Below are 13077 nucleotides of genomic sequence, written 5' to 3'. Positions count from 1 at the left end.
TGATGGGATCAGACTCCAGGTGTACTCAGAAGAGGGCTCCTACGGGTGGGCCTCACCTCCTACAAGGAGTCATCTCTCAATGCAGACTGGTTGGTAGCACCTTCCTGTGTCGGCAGGTGTGTGATTTTCTGTGCTACCAGAGCTAAGCATTTAAGCTACAAATAGACACTTCTTTAGAAATGGGCTGGGATGGTTAGTGTGCGCAGGGAGAGTCAGGCGAGGGTCTGCTGAGGTTGCTTAGACGAGCCTCTTGGACACGAGTTCCCGAGTCCACAGTGCCTCCACCACAGTTATGTGTATAAACTCCTGTCCCTCTCGTATTAAGTCTGGAGTTACACTTCATTTCAAAAATCCACTGGAGATGCGCAAATGGATGTTTCTGCAGGTTTGGAGAAACATTAGTAAATATGAGCTGTGGACTTTTAGGGTATATCTTCTCATTCTGCCATCGGTGTTCTCTTGCCAAGATTCTTGAAGGTGTCTGTTGTTTTTAATAGGTCAGGTAAGTGGGCGCACTGACTGGGGCCGTTAGATCACGGTGACCAAATGATGCCTGAGTGAAGGGCCAGCAGGACATCCCCCCCGGGTGGTACTGTCTCTGTTCCTCACCAAGTGTAAAGCATTCATTTTAAGTCTTTCAAGTTCAATTATAAATTCCTTTAGAAACACAAAATTAAGTGAATATATTCTCTTATCAAAGGGTAGAATTTTGATATTATCTTTTCCTTCTAGAATATTCCTGGCACCTTTTGAAAACTCCATTTAATTAATGGTGAAGAAATGGATCCCTGTTCCGAGAGAGCATGACTTCATCCGGCTGGGGGCTTCTGAACTCAAGATTTCTACCCTGACTGTGGGGCAGTGTCCAGACAGGACAGGAGCCAAGCTTGGCAGTGGGAACTCTGCCTGTGGGTGCCCCTGCCTTGGGCTGCCACTGGCCTGCTTGTCCAGGGGTGTGGCACCCAGTACACACTACAGAGTATGAACACTACAACCGCTGGGGTGGTTCTCAGACAGCTTTATACTTGAACATGGAGACTGCACATGGACTTTAGGGTTTGTGCTCTGGGATGACTAGAGGCTATCACGGAAGACCCTAACCTGTCCCAGAGGTAGTTCAGAGAATAGGGACAGTAAAGCTTAGTGGGGAGTAGGCATCTGACTGCACTCGTCCAATACCTTTCTCAAAGTTCCAGACTGTGTGTATAAGCCCTTAGCATCAGATAGCCTTAAAGTTGGTTGTGACCTTCTTGTCTGTGACTCTTGAAGCCAGTTTCCTCCCCGTGTCAGAGGTGACAGAAGGTGGAAACTTAGAGTGAACAAGTAGGCCGAGACATCAGACATGATTGCAGGTTTCCTGTGCAGGGCTGCTTCCTGTCCTCCAAGGCCTGGTGAGCCTTGGATGCGTTTGTTCTTTTCTCGTGTTTGTTTTTTAGAAAAGTAAATTATCAGTAAATGGCGTTAAGTTTTTTAATAAAATCATTTGATACTCTGGTCTGAAGCCTCAACTGAGTGATGGACACCAGTCTGTGGAGGGCCACCTCTGTGCATGACGGAGGCTTTAAGGCAGCAAAGGCTCAGTGGCTATAGCTTGGAGCAGCTCTGGCAGTGAGGTTGGCACGTCCAGCAGGTCAGGGCAGGTAGTGTCCTCCCTGGACCATTGTTGACCCTGGTCATTAGCTGAGGGTACTACGTTATGGCAGGGATTCTTGGGCTCAGGTGTGCAGAAGTGTCACTTGGGTATCTTGGGAACATGCATGTTATGTTTCAGAAATTCTGGGCAGGAACCCAAGTCTGTGCTTCTCGCAGCCTCCCAGGTGACCCTGATGCTTCAGGATCTGGGACACACTGTAGCAAATCTTAGCTGGAATCAAAGGTTTCTTCAGAGAGTCCTTGGTTCTTGGTTGAGTCTGTTGCTACATGTTGCTAACCTTGTGCGGGTACACACTGCAATCAGACCAGCCCCTGAGCATGCCAAGGGCACGCTACACTACGGAGCCACACCCCAGCCCTCACTGATAAGTTTTAGCCAATTCAGTTGGTTCTATGTTAAAATGAATATTCCACTTTCACCTTTACTGTAGTGCTCCTAACTCGGGACTGTCCTGCCAGGAGTGCTGCCAGGTGTCTCACTGCAACTTCCTTTTTAAGCAAGCAGTCCCACAGCAGGGCAGATGGTAACGTTTGAAGTACAGTCTGTTTCCCACGCAATCAGGTCACTGGCCTTTTCAGTCTCAGGATTCAAAAGCCAAAGTTGAATCAACAGCCCTGATGCCCAGAGAAGGGGTCCTCGGTCCCCTCTGTTGTCCTGATCGGTAAACGTGGAATAGTCAGTTTGCGGGTCCATGAGGCTTCCCCACAAGGGAGATGTCTGCACAGCAGCTCTGAGATGGGCCTCTGGCATCCTGCCTGTCCCACGCTGAGCTCAGCAAGCCAGGGAGCGCAGAGAAGCTTCTGTTCGCCCGCTTCTGCTGCTCAGCTGGCATTTTGTACGTCTCGGGTATTCTTGGTCAGTCTCAGGTCTCTTGCTCTGCGTTTTCCTTTACCAAGGAAGGCTGGGCCAAGGGGTGAGAAGTGCCCTCATTTTCACAGAACATTTTAGGATGTTGCCAGCTACCTATTTGTTGTTTAATCACTGTGTCATATGCACCAGGAGTCGCCTAGGTTGTTTATTCCCTTTGGAAAAAAAATGTGGCAGAATGTTTTCAGACGACCTGCCACATCTGTTGGGATGGGATGGAAGACTGAAGTCGAGGCGTCCTGGGCTCTTAGCTGAGCCAAATAAAAGCAGAAAAGGTGCCCATTTTCCTGGGCATACATACTCAAGTTGGCAGTGTCAAGGCTGGTCAAGACAGCCCCAGAAAGGGAAGGGACAAGAAAGACAGCTTCTGCCTCCTGCAAGCTGGTCACCAGCCAGGTCTGTGGGCCCTCATGCTTCGGGTGTTGGGTTAGTGGTGCAGAACCTGAGCGGTCATGTGGTCAGAGATAAGTAGAATGATGGAGGCAGGCTAGGCTATTTTGCCCCTTAAATGCCCTTCCTGTCCGCATTCCTAAACAAGAAATGAGCGGTCATCACCAACTCAAGCCAGTTAGGCTTCTCTGCCCTGTGGGTGGAAACACACTGGCTTCTGCGGAGCCCAGGGCAGCACAGAGGAAGCTTAAAAGACAACAGAGTGTAGCATCCGGGCCCTGGGCCGAGGCACCTCCGTGGGGTGGGAGCTCATCAGGGAAGGCAGAGTCAGCCACATGGGGAGCTGAGTTCTTGTCCTCATCTGCACTGCTCCTGGAGGCCACTGGTATGCATGCTCCCCGTACCTGCCCGCCCCTCAGCCTGGAGCCTCATGTTTGGGACCACAGGATGGATTTCTCATTCCGCTCCTTGCCCATGAGGCAGAGCAGAGGCTCCCGCGCGTCCTTGGTCACGGCACTGGGCTGAGGAAATGCTGACAGCCGGGACAATCAGCAGCCAGCAGCAGTGTCACCACAGTACTTGTGCTCCTCCCAGACCTGCCAGGCCCAGAGACTGGGGCCAACAGGTGCTCCAGGTCATTCTCACGCACGCTAGATGTCAGGGTCATTTTAGGCGTGTTTTCTGAAAGCTGGTGGTGGTGACTGGTAAGGAGGGTTAATTAGGAGATGCACTCAGCGTCCCCCCTGAAGCCAAGACTGCCTACTGGTTTTCTTGTTTGCTTTGGTTCTCCCACTGTCCCTTACCAGGACTACAGTTGGACTTTCCTTAGTCGTGCCTGTTCATCACTCAACCTTGCAAGCTCTCAAATGCCATGAGCAGTCTTTGAGATAATTTGCCCGAGCAGCTCCGGGTCTCACTGGAACTCCATAGAAGGCCTTCGTTGCGTTGGAGCTGCCCGGGGCCTGGCCAACACCAGGCCTGACGCACTCTGAGGCTGGTGCTTGAGATGTGGTCTGAAAGACGTGTGGATGAGCCCTGGCAGGGGACCAGGCTGCCCTGAGGATGCCCCACAGGCAAGGAAGGCAGGCTGGAGAGCTGGCCCTGCCAAGCTCTCATTGGCACCATTATGTGCACTGTGACCATCAGCTCATCCAAGCAGGAGCCAGGAGGTCAGCTTTTATGATCTTGTCACCAGGGCCAGGCAGGGCTCCAAGGCCACATGGCAGTAATCACCAGTCCTGCAGACTCCAGGCTCCAGCCATCCCTTGGCCATCCTCCCTGAAACACTGCACTCATGAGAGTCCTCCTCACTCCCGAGCCTTTTAAAGAAAGATGTAGACGTAGCGAGGTGCCCACGGTGTGGCACACATTTTCTTAGGTGTAAACTCATTTCCTTTCATGACCCCATTAAGACCTCGTTTTAGGAACCAGGCACAGCAGCCCACTTGCACAGCTCTTGTCCAGGAGTCAAGTGGTGGAGGAGTGGTGGTGGAGGCCAGTCAAGGTGCAGCTGATGCAGCCCACAGTCTTGGGAACCTCTCAGATTCCCAAGTGGCAGTGTCTGGGCCAGAGCCAGAGGAAGGCATGGTCTGTGTGCCACTGGATGTTTTATAAAGGAGAGCAGTGGATGGGGGTGATAGATTGTGGTCAGGGAAGCCCACCGTTGCTCTGGGAGGTGGCTTTCCTGTGTCAAGGTGGTTGTCTAGGAGAGCAGGAGGAGTCTGTGGGCCTCTCCTGGCCTGAAGACTGAGCATCGTGGCACCCTCAGCTCACCTGCCAGCTCACAGCGTGTTGGTCCAATCCTGGGCTACTGCTTGGGCTCGGGGACTGCATTAGCCATGACGCTTGAGGGTTAGCCTGCTGTGAAAGATCAAAGAAGCACCCAAATCTCAACACCTGGCACCCAACATCAGAGTCTCCACTTGTTACGCAGGGCAGCTCTCCAGGTCGGTTTCCTCGCGCAGCTCAGGAGCCTTCTGCTTGCTACAGTCTTAACCCAAGACCATTTCCCCAAGAGCACAGCTAGGGAAGGGGACACTTGACTGGCAAGTGATACACTTTCCCTCAGCCCATTGTCCAGAACTGAGCATGTGGCCTCACCTGACTGATGCAGAACAGTGAAGAACAGTCCACTCGTGCCTGGAAGAGGAGGAGAACCAGGCATGGAGGGTGCCAGGAGTCCCCCTTGCCCTTCAGCCCCCAGTACAGCGAATGTTCCCCATGAACACGCTCCTCTACTGCGTAGAGGGGAATCCAGAGACCCCATCTAGCCGCCGCCTCTGAATTGGCTCAGCGAGGCCACCTTAGGGCTCAGTGGCTTCCCCTTCGCGGCCCCGATGCGGGAGGTGTCTTGTCTGCTCCCTGCACCACAGAGGAGTGTCAGAAGGAAAGAGTGGGACACTGAACCTCCTCACCTGTGACGTTCCAGAGGCTCCCTGGACAGCCAGCCAAAGGCCACTTAGCCAAGACTCTGCAGGTGGCCCTTGTTTAGAGGGTTCCACTTTTGGGGAGGAATCGACCTGTTCATTGTTCTCTGTGGCCTCTAGCTTTAGGCTCTGCCAGGTTCCACCCTCTCCCTGTCTCCTCCATCTTCTCCTTGGGCCAGGTCCAAGTGAGACACAGGACACCTGTTGTCCCCACAGGCATGCAGCTCCCAGTCCTCAGCCCGCCTGAGGAGACCTTGCACAGACTCTGGGAAGGCTTATGGGTTGCTTTCCGTTTTGTTCTGATCAGACTGAGTTTCTAGAACATATCAGGGCTTTTGCCTGACGATCCAATCGTAGCATGGGCCAGAAGCCACCCAGGGACCCTATTCAGGACTCCGTTTTTAGATCCATTGAGCATCTCTATGGCCTCAGTCTCGTTCTTCTCAAGTCACATGCTCGCTTTTCCCAGAGCCGCTTGTTAGCTGGACAGCTTGTCGCACCCGTGTCCTTTGGTGCATGAAGTGATAAGCAGGTAAGATTCGATTCCCACTGCGGCAGGAGTAGCTCTCCTCTGCTGTCCCTGGAAGACGTTCCCAGGGTGAGAGGGCAGCAGTTCTGCCACAGAGCTGTGAGGGCGGAGGTTCCCAGGTTGTCACAACAGTTTCTATGGTTTCTTCTGCTCTTCGGGGCCCAAAGTCTGAAGAACCTGGATGCTGTGCCTTCAGTGTCTGCTCAGGAACTGGGGAGCTCCCTTCTTCTCAGAGAGGTCGCTGAAGGCGACCAGCAGCAACAAGGACATGCTCTTGATCTTGCCGTCTGTTTCTGCCACACAGCTCCTTTTGCTTATGTTGGTTCATTTGTGTCCTTGCAGCGTCTACCAGCAGCCACCTGGTGACACTGGACTGCTTTGCCCATTAGTGGTCCTCAGCTTAGTGATTACCTTTAGCTGATCCATCAGGTTCCCACTGACTGCTTTATTTAAATTACACTCTTTTTGAATGATTGTAGGTTTCACATGCAGTTTCTAAAGAATAGCGCTGAGAGAGCCCATGTGAACGCTGGCAATTGCATGACGTTTTCCTTGGTAACAGTCTGTGAGAGGAGCGTGCAGTCTCACACCCACGATGGCGTCATTTTTGAAAATTTCTCGCGGTCTCTGTGAGCTTGCTGGTGCTATGGTTGAGCTTACTTTGGTTTTAAGGTGGTTTGGATTTCTTTTGTGTTCAATGGTGTGTCCACTTCACATATGCCTGCAGGGCACTTGCGAGGTGCCTTTGGTGCTCTGCCCTGGGCCTGCGGCAGAGGCCAAGGCAGACTGGCCCTCCCTTTGCCATGGGCACCTCTCACTGACTTCCCTGAGGCAGAGGGCAGTGGCGCTTCAGGTGTCAGGGTGCCACAGGAACAGACCAGCAGGTGGGCAGGGAGAAGCTAGTCGAGCTTGCCAGAGAGGGCAGGAGCACAATCGAGGGCAGGAGCCGTCTGGACGGAGCGCAGGGGGCTAACGTCGGGGACAGAGGGGCTGGGGACAAGAGGGAAGGAGGGGGCCTCTTTGGGCCTCTCGTTAACAACTCAAGTATTCAGCTCATGATTCCATTAACTGATTTATTTACATGGCTAGTACTTATAATTGGGAGCATATCCAGAGGGAACAAACAGGTCTTACAGGACAAGTTTTCCCCGAAGTCCCTCCATCCCTCAGACACCTACCCCAGAAGCAATCACCATTCCTATTCTGGTGCCTTTCTTTCCAGGGACAGCCAGAGTAGATAGCAGGTGAGATTTGAGTCCCCCCTGTAGGGATGGCTCTCCTCTACTGTACCCGGAGGACGTTCCCAGGGTGAGAAGACAGCGGTTCTACTGCCCAGCTTTGAGGGGCGGAGGTCCCTGGGAGCTGAGAGTGGGGACAACCTGTGGAGTTACGGAGCCTGGGATGCAGACAGAGAAGAAGGCTACCTCTTTGGAGAGGTACCCGTGTGCTTTCCAATATTCTGGGGTCGCACTGAGGACAGAGCCGTTGTCCTCACTGACAAATAAGCACTTGCCTGAGGTCATTAGTGACAAGTGTCCAGGCTGAGAGTCCCAGCCAGGGATCACTCCAAAGCCTAGCTTTCCCTCCAGTTTAAAAAAAGATAAAACACGTGTAACAGGATTTATCATCCTAACCAACCCTGAGCCCCCATTTGGGGGGGTTCAGTGCAGTCATGCGCTGCACCCGGCACCACCGTCCACCTGCAGAACTTTCCTCTCGCACACTGACTTGCCTTCCCTCCCTCCCCAGCTCCAGCTCCTGCCCCCACTGCTCTGCCATCGTGAGTTTGGCCCTTCTGGTGCTGCAGATAAGTGTTTGTCCTTTAGCTACTGGTTTATGTTGCTCAAAGTGTCCTCAAGGATGAACATCATTACCCTGGGTACGTGTTTGATTGCAGGAATGGTGGGACCCTACTCTGTGTACAACCAGAGAAATGGAAAATTGTGCTTCATTTGTATACAATGAACCGAAGGGCACTCTACTGTCATATGTGTCTATGTATAACTTAATAGAACAAATACATTAATTAATTAATTTTACAATAAAAATAAAATGTCCTCAAGGGCCATCATGTTGTGGCCTGAGCCAGTTTCCTCCTTTTTTTAAGGCTGAATAACATCTGCATACGTCCACCACATTTTGCGAAACCTGACTTTGAACCACACCCCCAAGTTAAGATGCCCGACTTGGTAGATTCCTAATGACTTTAAAAATGTTTTCCCTGTGAAACTTATTAGTAAAAATAACTCATCGACCACTTGAGAGTAGCTGACCCAGCGCCTCATCACCCCCAAGAGCTTCACGTAGGATTCCTGCCAACAAGGACACCCCCTTATGCCCTGGGTAAAAGCACCTGGCCAGCGCCCTGGGGCACCCTGCCACCTCGCCCCAGACTGCGCTTCCGTTTGTCCAGCTGCCCCATTAGATGTTCTGTGGAGAGCGTGTCCAGCTCAAGATCCTCAAGTGTGTTTGCGCACCACACCTCTCTTGTCCCCTTTAAACTGGAGTGGTTCCAGGAACTTTTTAAGGCCACAAGCCAGATCTTGTCTAATAAGGGCTTGCGATACCACACCTTGCTGGGAGCAGTACCCAAGTGACAAGTGACACTGTGTCTTCTTATTGTGTCTGACGGTGGGTGATCTCAGTGTGCCCTTGTGTCAACTGTGGTTCAGGGGTGTCTGCAGGCGCTCCTCTTGGCCCTTTGTGATTGGCCATAACTGTTGGGGTGGGGAGGGCTTTGTGAGTCTACCCAGCCGTGTCACTTGATTGGGTCGAGCATCACGGAGAAGGTGGCAGAGAGTACCTCTGTGATCCTGCCGTGATGGCTGATTCCAGTATCTGGTGTCATTCTTTCTTTGGAGACTCAAATTGTCCCAGATTTTGCCAGTGGAAGCCTCTGTCCATTTGGCTTTGTGTCATTTTATTTCTCTACCTCCCTCCAAGCCCCTCCTCATAAGGGGGACAAGAAGGCACATGAGGCTCATCTCCCACTTTCCCTGCCCCAGGCCTGGAATCCCCCATTTCTCCAAGGAGCCCTGATTCCCAGAACTGGTACCTAGGAACCACTGCTGGGTGCTGAGGCGCTGCCCCCAGGCATCTCAAGGGCATCCTAGCTGTCTTCCTTCCTCGTCAGCAGGGACTGGCAATTTCCTGCCACCCTTGTCCCTCCCCATCTGCTCTGACTCTACCCTGCACTGGTCCTCTGCCTCCCTCCCACTACCTCCAGGGACACGTGACCCAACCTAGTGCTCAGTAGCTACAGCCACACCACATGGTGACATTTTAGTCAGCAATGGGCCACGTATGTGACAGTCCTAGGATGACAAAGGAACTGGAAACTCCTGTTACTTGGTGATGTTGTGGCCCTCGCAGGTGACATGGTGTGCTCCTGTGCGGGCAGCGGTGATGGTGAAGACAAGCTGAGCTCCCTGTTGTGTCCAAGTGTGGTGACCCTGTTGCTGGCCTGTGTGCTGCTGTTCTACATTCTTAGTTTAGTGTCCCCTCCTTGGTTTTCGAGTCTGACCATGATGGCTGCATCCACCTCGTGCTCCCTGCATCCCCATTGAATCCCCTGCTCCTGTGCTGACTGACTCTCCTGCCATCAGGGCCCTGGGAGCCGCACGAGGACACCTGTGCCCAGAGCCGGCCTCTGGGAGGTGTTCAGAGAGGCGTGCGGCAGTTTTGGTGGTGTGGACATCACCGAGTGCTCTTGGGCACGCAGACACGATGGCTTCGCTGGGCACTGTGTCCTCATGGGACCACAGTCCGTATGTGGTCTACCATTGACCAAGCTGTGGCAGAGTGTGCCGTCCCATTGTCACAGCACTGGAGTTGCCCGGGGTGGTGGCTGCAAAGACCTGACCCAGCTGGAGCTGTGACTCAACCATGACAGCCACGTGGGGCAGGGCCAGCTGACTTACAGAGCCACAGAGGAAGCAGCAAGGCCACTTCCAGGACATCGGGCATGGCAGGACACAAGCCCTGGAGCAGGCCACCTGTTGGCTTTGCTTTCCTCCCTGCACATCCACCCAGCCTGCACTGCTGAGCCTTCAAGGCCCAGGTCCTCCTGGGGCACCTGCCCAACTCTTGTGCTGCTCAGGGCTCCCACACCCACCCAGTCGGAGCCTGTGAGCGTGCCCACAAGATGCAGCCATTTGCGCAAGCTGTGGCAAGAGCAGAAACCATTCCTAGGTCAGGGGTCGGCCCTGAGCTAAGACGTCAACTGTTTTCATGCCAAGCCCCGCGCCCCCTGGGCACTACTGGCTGGGGTTGCCATAAAGGAGTGTTGTGCTGCGTCACTGTGCCCTTCCTCGGGAAGGCTGTGCTGGGGAACATCATGGTTTGTGTGTACGATGGGCCCTTTTGGCCTGGAGACCATCTCTGTGCCTTGGCCTAGCCTCCCTGAGGAGCAGAGCAAGCTCTGGGCCCACTGGAGCCTGGAGGTGGTCAGCAAAAGGGCATGGCAGAGGACATAGGCCTGTGAAGGGGTGCTCCCTGGGGCCCAGCTGCCTGGGGGAGGTCACGTCCCACCGGACTCACCCTGTCTAGAGAAGGGGTGCTCCCCGGGCAGGGTCCCTAGGGAATATGGGGAGGTGGAGAGGCGGGCGCAGGACGAGGCCCTCCACAGACCCGTCAAGGGTGGTTGGAGGGACCAGGAAGGTGAGGCCCACGGGGCCACAGGGCTGCCTGTAGGATGGCTTTTAGGAGCCCCTCACGGGCAATGAATGGACAGGGGCCTACCCACTGTGAACAGTGACGTCATATCCGTGGCAGGGTCACCTCCCTCGCCCTGTCCCTCCCCTGCTGAAGCTTTCCTTGCTCCATGGACTCCAGGCCTGGCACTCCTGTTTGGCCAGGCTCTAGGAATATGAGGGGGGTAGAGCTCCTGACAAGGATGGAGATGACTGTTGGGGTCCTGAGGGGACAAGGATGGATGACCCAACTGGGGTCTTGAGGGGACAAGGATGGAGATGACCTGCCTGGCTCCTGAGGGGACATTACTTTTAAAGGAATATTTCTGGAGATGAGTGAGTACAGGGGACCCTAAGAACCTGTGCACCCAGAAAACAAAAGACTAACTGGAACAGACGGGGAGAGGGAGGCGAGGGAGGTCACCTGCCCCAGGAGGAGGAAGAGGTGAGACAGGAAGTGGGAGCCAGGGCCTACCCAGAGAGAGAGCACAGACGTGAGCAGAGGCCAGGCCTGGAACCTCCTGGAAGAGACTGTGGTCGTCCCTGAGAAGCCCAGCGTGACCCCACCGGCCCCTCCTCGGTCTTGATGGCCAAGCTCTCCAGAGGGCTGAGTCAAAACTCAGAGCTGCCACCTGCCGGGCGCTGTCCCAGGCCCTTCACCTGGATTGACTCCTCTCCTCCCTCAGTGTGGACAGTGAGGCACATGGGAGAGAGGACAGAAGCTGCCCACGCCTCACGCATAGTGGGTGGCAGCCCAGGAGGCCCTAACTAAAGGACCCCTGCCCTGGGCCACACCCTGCAGAGGGGCCTGCCCTGTACCCACCTGAATCCCACGCCTTCCCCCCAAATGGCTGTCAGGTAGGACCAGGGTGACCCTGATCAAAACATATTGGAAGGAATAAACGCAGGGGACCTCAGCTCAGGGACAAAGGACTCAGAGGGCCATGTCTCCCTGCCTGTGTGCTGGCGTATGGGCAGAGCCAGGCTGCAGCACAGAGGAAGGTGGCCACGGGCTCTCCACAAGCAGACTTCAGACAGTCCCCAGTAAGTGAGCTGCACTGTCAGGGACGGTCGCCGAGGTGCCTGGGAAGTTTGTTTCCTGGGGTCCAGACAGACGTGGGCAGTGCAGCATTTACTAGGTGGCCCGCCCCTCCACAGTCAAACAGCCTCTGTATTCCATGGCTGGATCTTGTTTTTCCAAATTGCCTCCTACTTACAAGCCCCACCTAGAAGAGCTTTTCCTCCATCACAGAGTGGAAAAATTCTTGGTGGCTTTGTGCCAGGGCTGGGACCTGGTCACATGTTCTAAGAGCCCTGTCACCCAACCAGGAGCTGCTGGGCATGTGCTGAAAGGTGTCCTTGAACACCTCCCTGGGGAGTGTGGGCACACTGCTCATCGCTGGCCACTCTTTGAGGGGAGAATACAGAGGAGCCATGTTCCTGGGACAGATTAATGGCTCTGGTTTTGTAACTCTTTGGCTTTGTTTTGTTGTTGTTTTTTGTTTTTTTTAAACAATCTTCTCAGAGCAAAACCATGAGAACTTTACCACCATAGAATTTATTATTTCAAGGGTTGGGGATGTGGCTCAAGTGGTAACGCGCTCGCCTGGCATGGTTTGATCCTCAGCACCACACAAAATAAAAAATAAAGATGTTATGTCCACTGAAAACTAAAAAATAAATATTTAAAATCTCTCTCTCTCAAAAAAAAAAAAAAAAAAAAACTCCATTAGGGCTGAATCTTCTTAGCCCATTTCTCAGGGTATGAATTCCTTAGTCATTGCTTCTATCTGCTCAATTTATTTAAAAAAAATTTTTTTAAAAGAATTTATTATTTCAAGATTCTGGGCCATGTCATTCAAAATTGGTGATGTCTGTTTGGGCCATTTGGGGCAGTGACCTCAAGGGGTGCTACTCTATATTCTAGATATTAGTCTCTCATAAGATACATGATTGGCCCAGCAGCTTGCGAGGCTGAGGCAGGAGGATTGGGAGTTTGAGATTAGTTTCAGCAACTTAGTGAGGCCCTAAGCAACTTAGGGAGACCATGTCTCAAAATAAAAAAATAAAAAGGGTTAGGTCTGTGGCTCAGTGGTAACAATGATAAATCACCTTGGTTCAATCCCCAGTACTGGGGAGAAAAATGCACACAGGCACACATGATTTTGTGTGTATATTTACATATAAATAAAATATATGTATTCATGCTCTGTAAGATTTTTCTCCCATTCTGTGGACTGTCCTTACACTTCCTGATAGTCTTCCTTTGATGCCCAATATTTTTATCTTAATGATGTTCAGCTCATTTACTTTTTATTTGTTGATCGTACTGTTGATGGTATATCTGAAGTACCCATTGCCTGATCCAAAGTCACAGAGACTTTGCTTGTGTCATCTTCTAAGGGCTTTATGGTGTTCATTCTTTCATCCAGGTCTGCACATTCTGAAGGTCTTAATGTAAGGTGTGAGGGAGGCTCCAGCACGCGGCTACCCAGCTGTCCTAGCATTCTCCCACTTTTA

At 52.8% G+C, this 13077-nt stretch overlaps 1 protein-coding gene across 2 annotated transcripts in view; it reads left to right on the top strand.

The window, feature by feature from the left end:
* The window catches only part of Bod1 (biorientation of chromosomes in cell division 1), a 67760-nt gene that overhangs the window by 8352 nt on the left and 46331 nt on the right, over window positions 1-13077 (top strand). Inside the window, exon 4 of one of the 2 annotated variants that reach the window (XM_078052550.1) lies at window positions 733-1508. The exons of the other annotated variant lie outside the window; for it this stretch is intronic. The gene's annotated coding sequence lies outside the window, so the exon portion shown is untranslated. Of the gene's footprint in view, window positions 1-732; window positions 1509-13077 lie in introns of those variants that run through there. 2 annotated transcript variants of the gene reach the window in all.

This window comes from Ictidomys tridecemlineatus, chromosome 1, assembly GCF_052094955.1.
Source record: "Ictidomys tridecemlineatus isolate mIctTri1 chromosome 1, mIctTri1.hap1, whole genome shotgun sequence".
Taxonomy (NCBI): domain Eukaryota; kingdom Metazoa; phylum Chordata; class Mammalia; order Rodentia; family Sciuridae; genus Ictidomys; species Ictidomys tridecemlineatus.
Note: the sequence above shows the minus strand (reverse complement) of the source record. Positions and strands in the feature narration are given on the sequence as shown.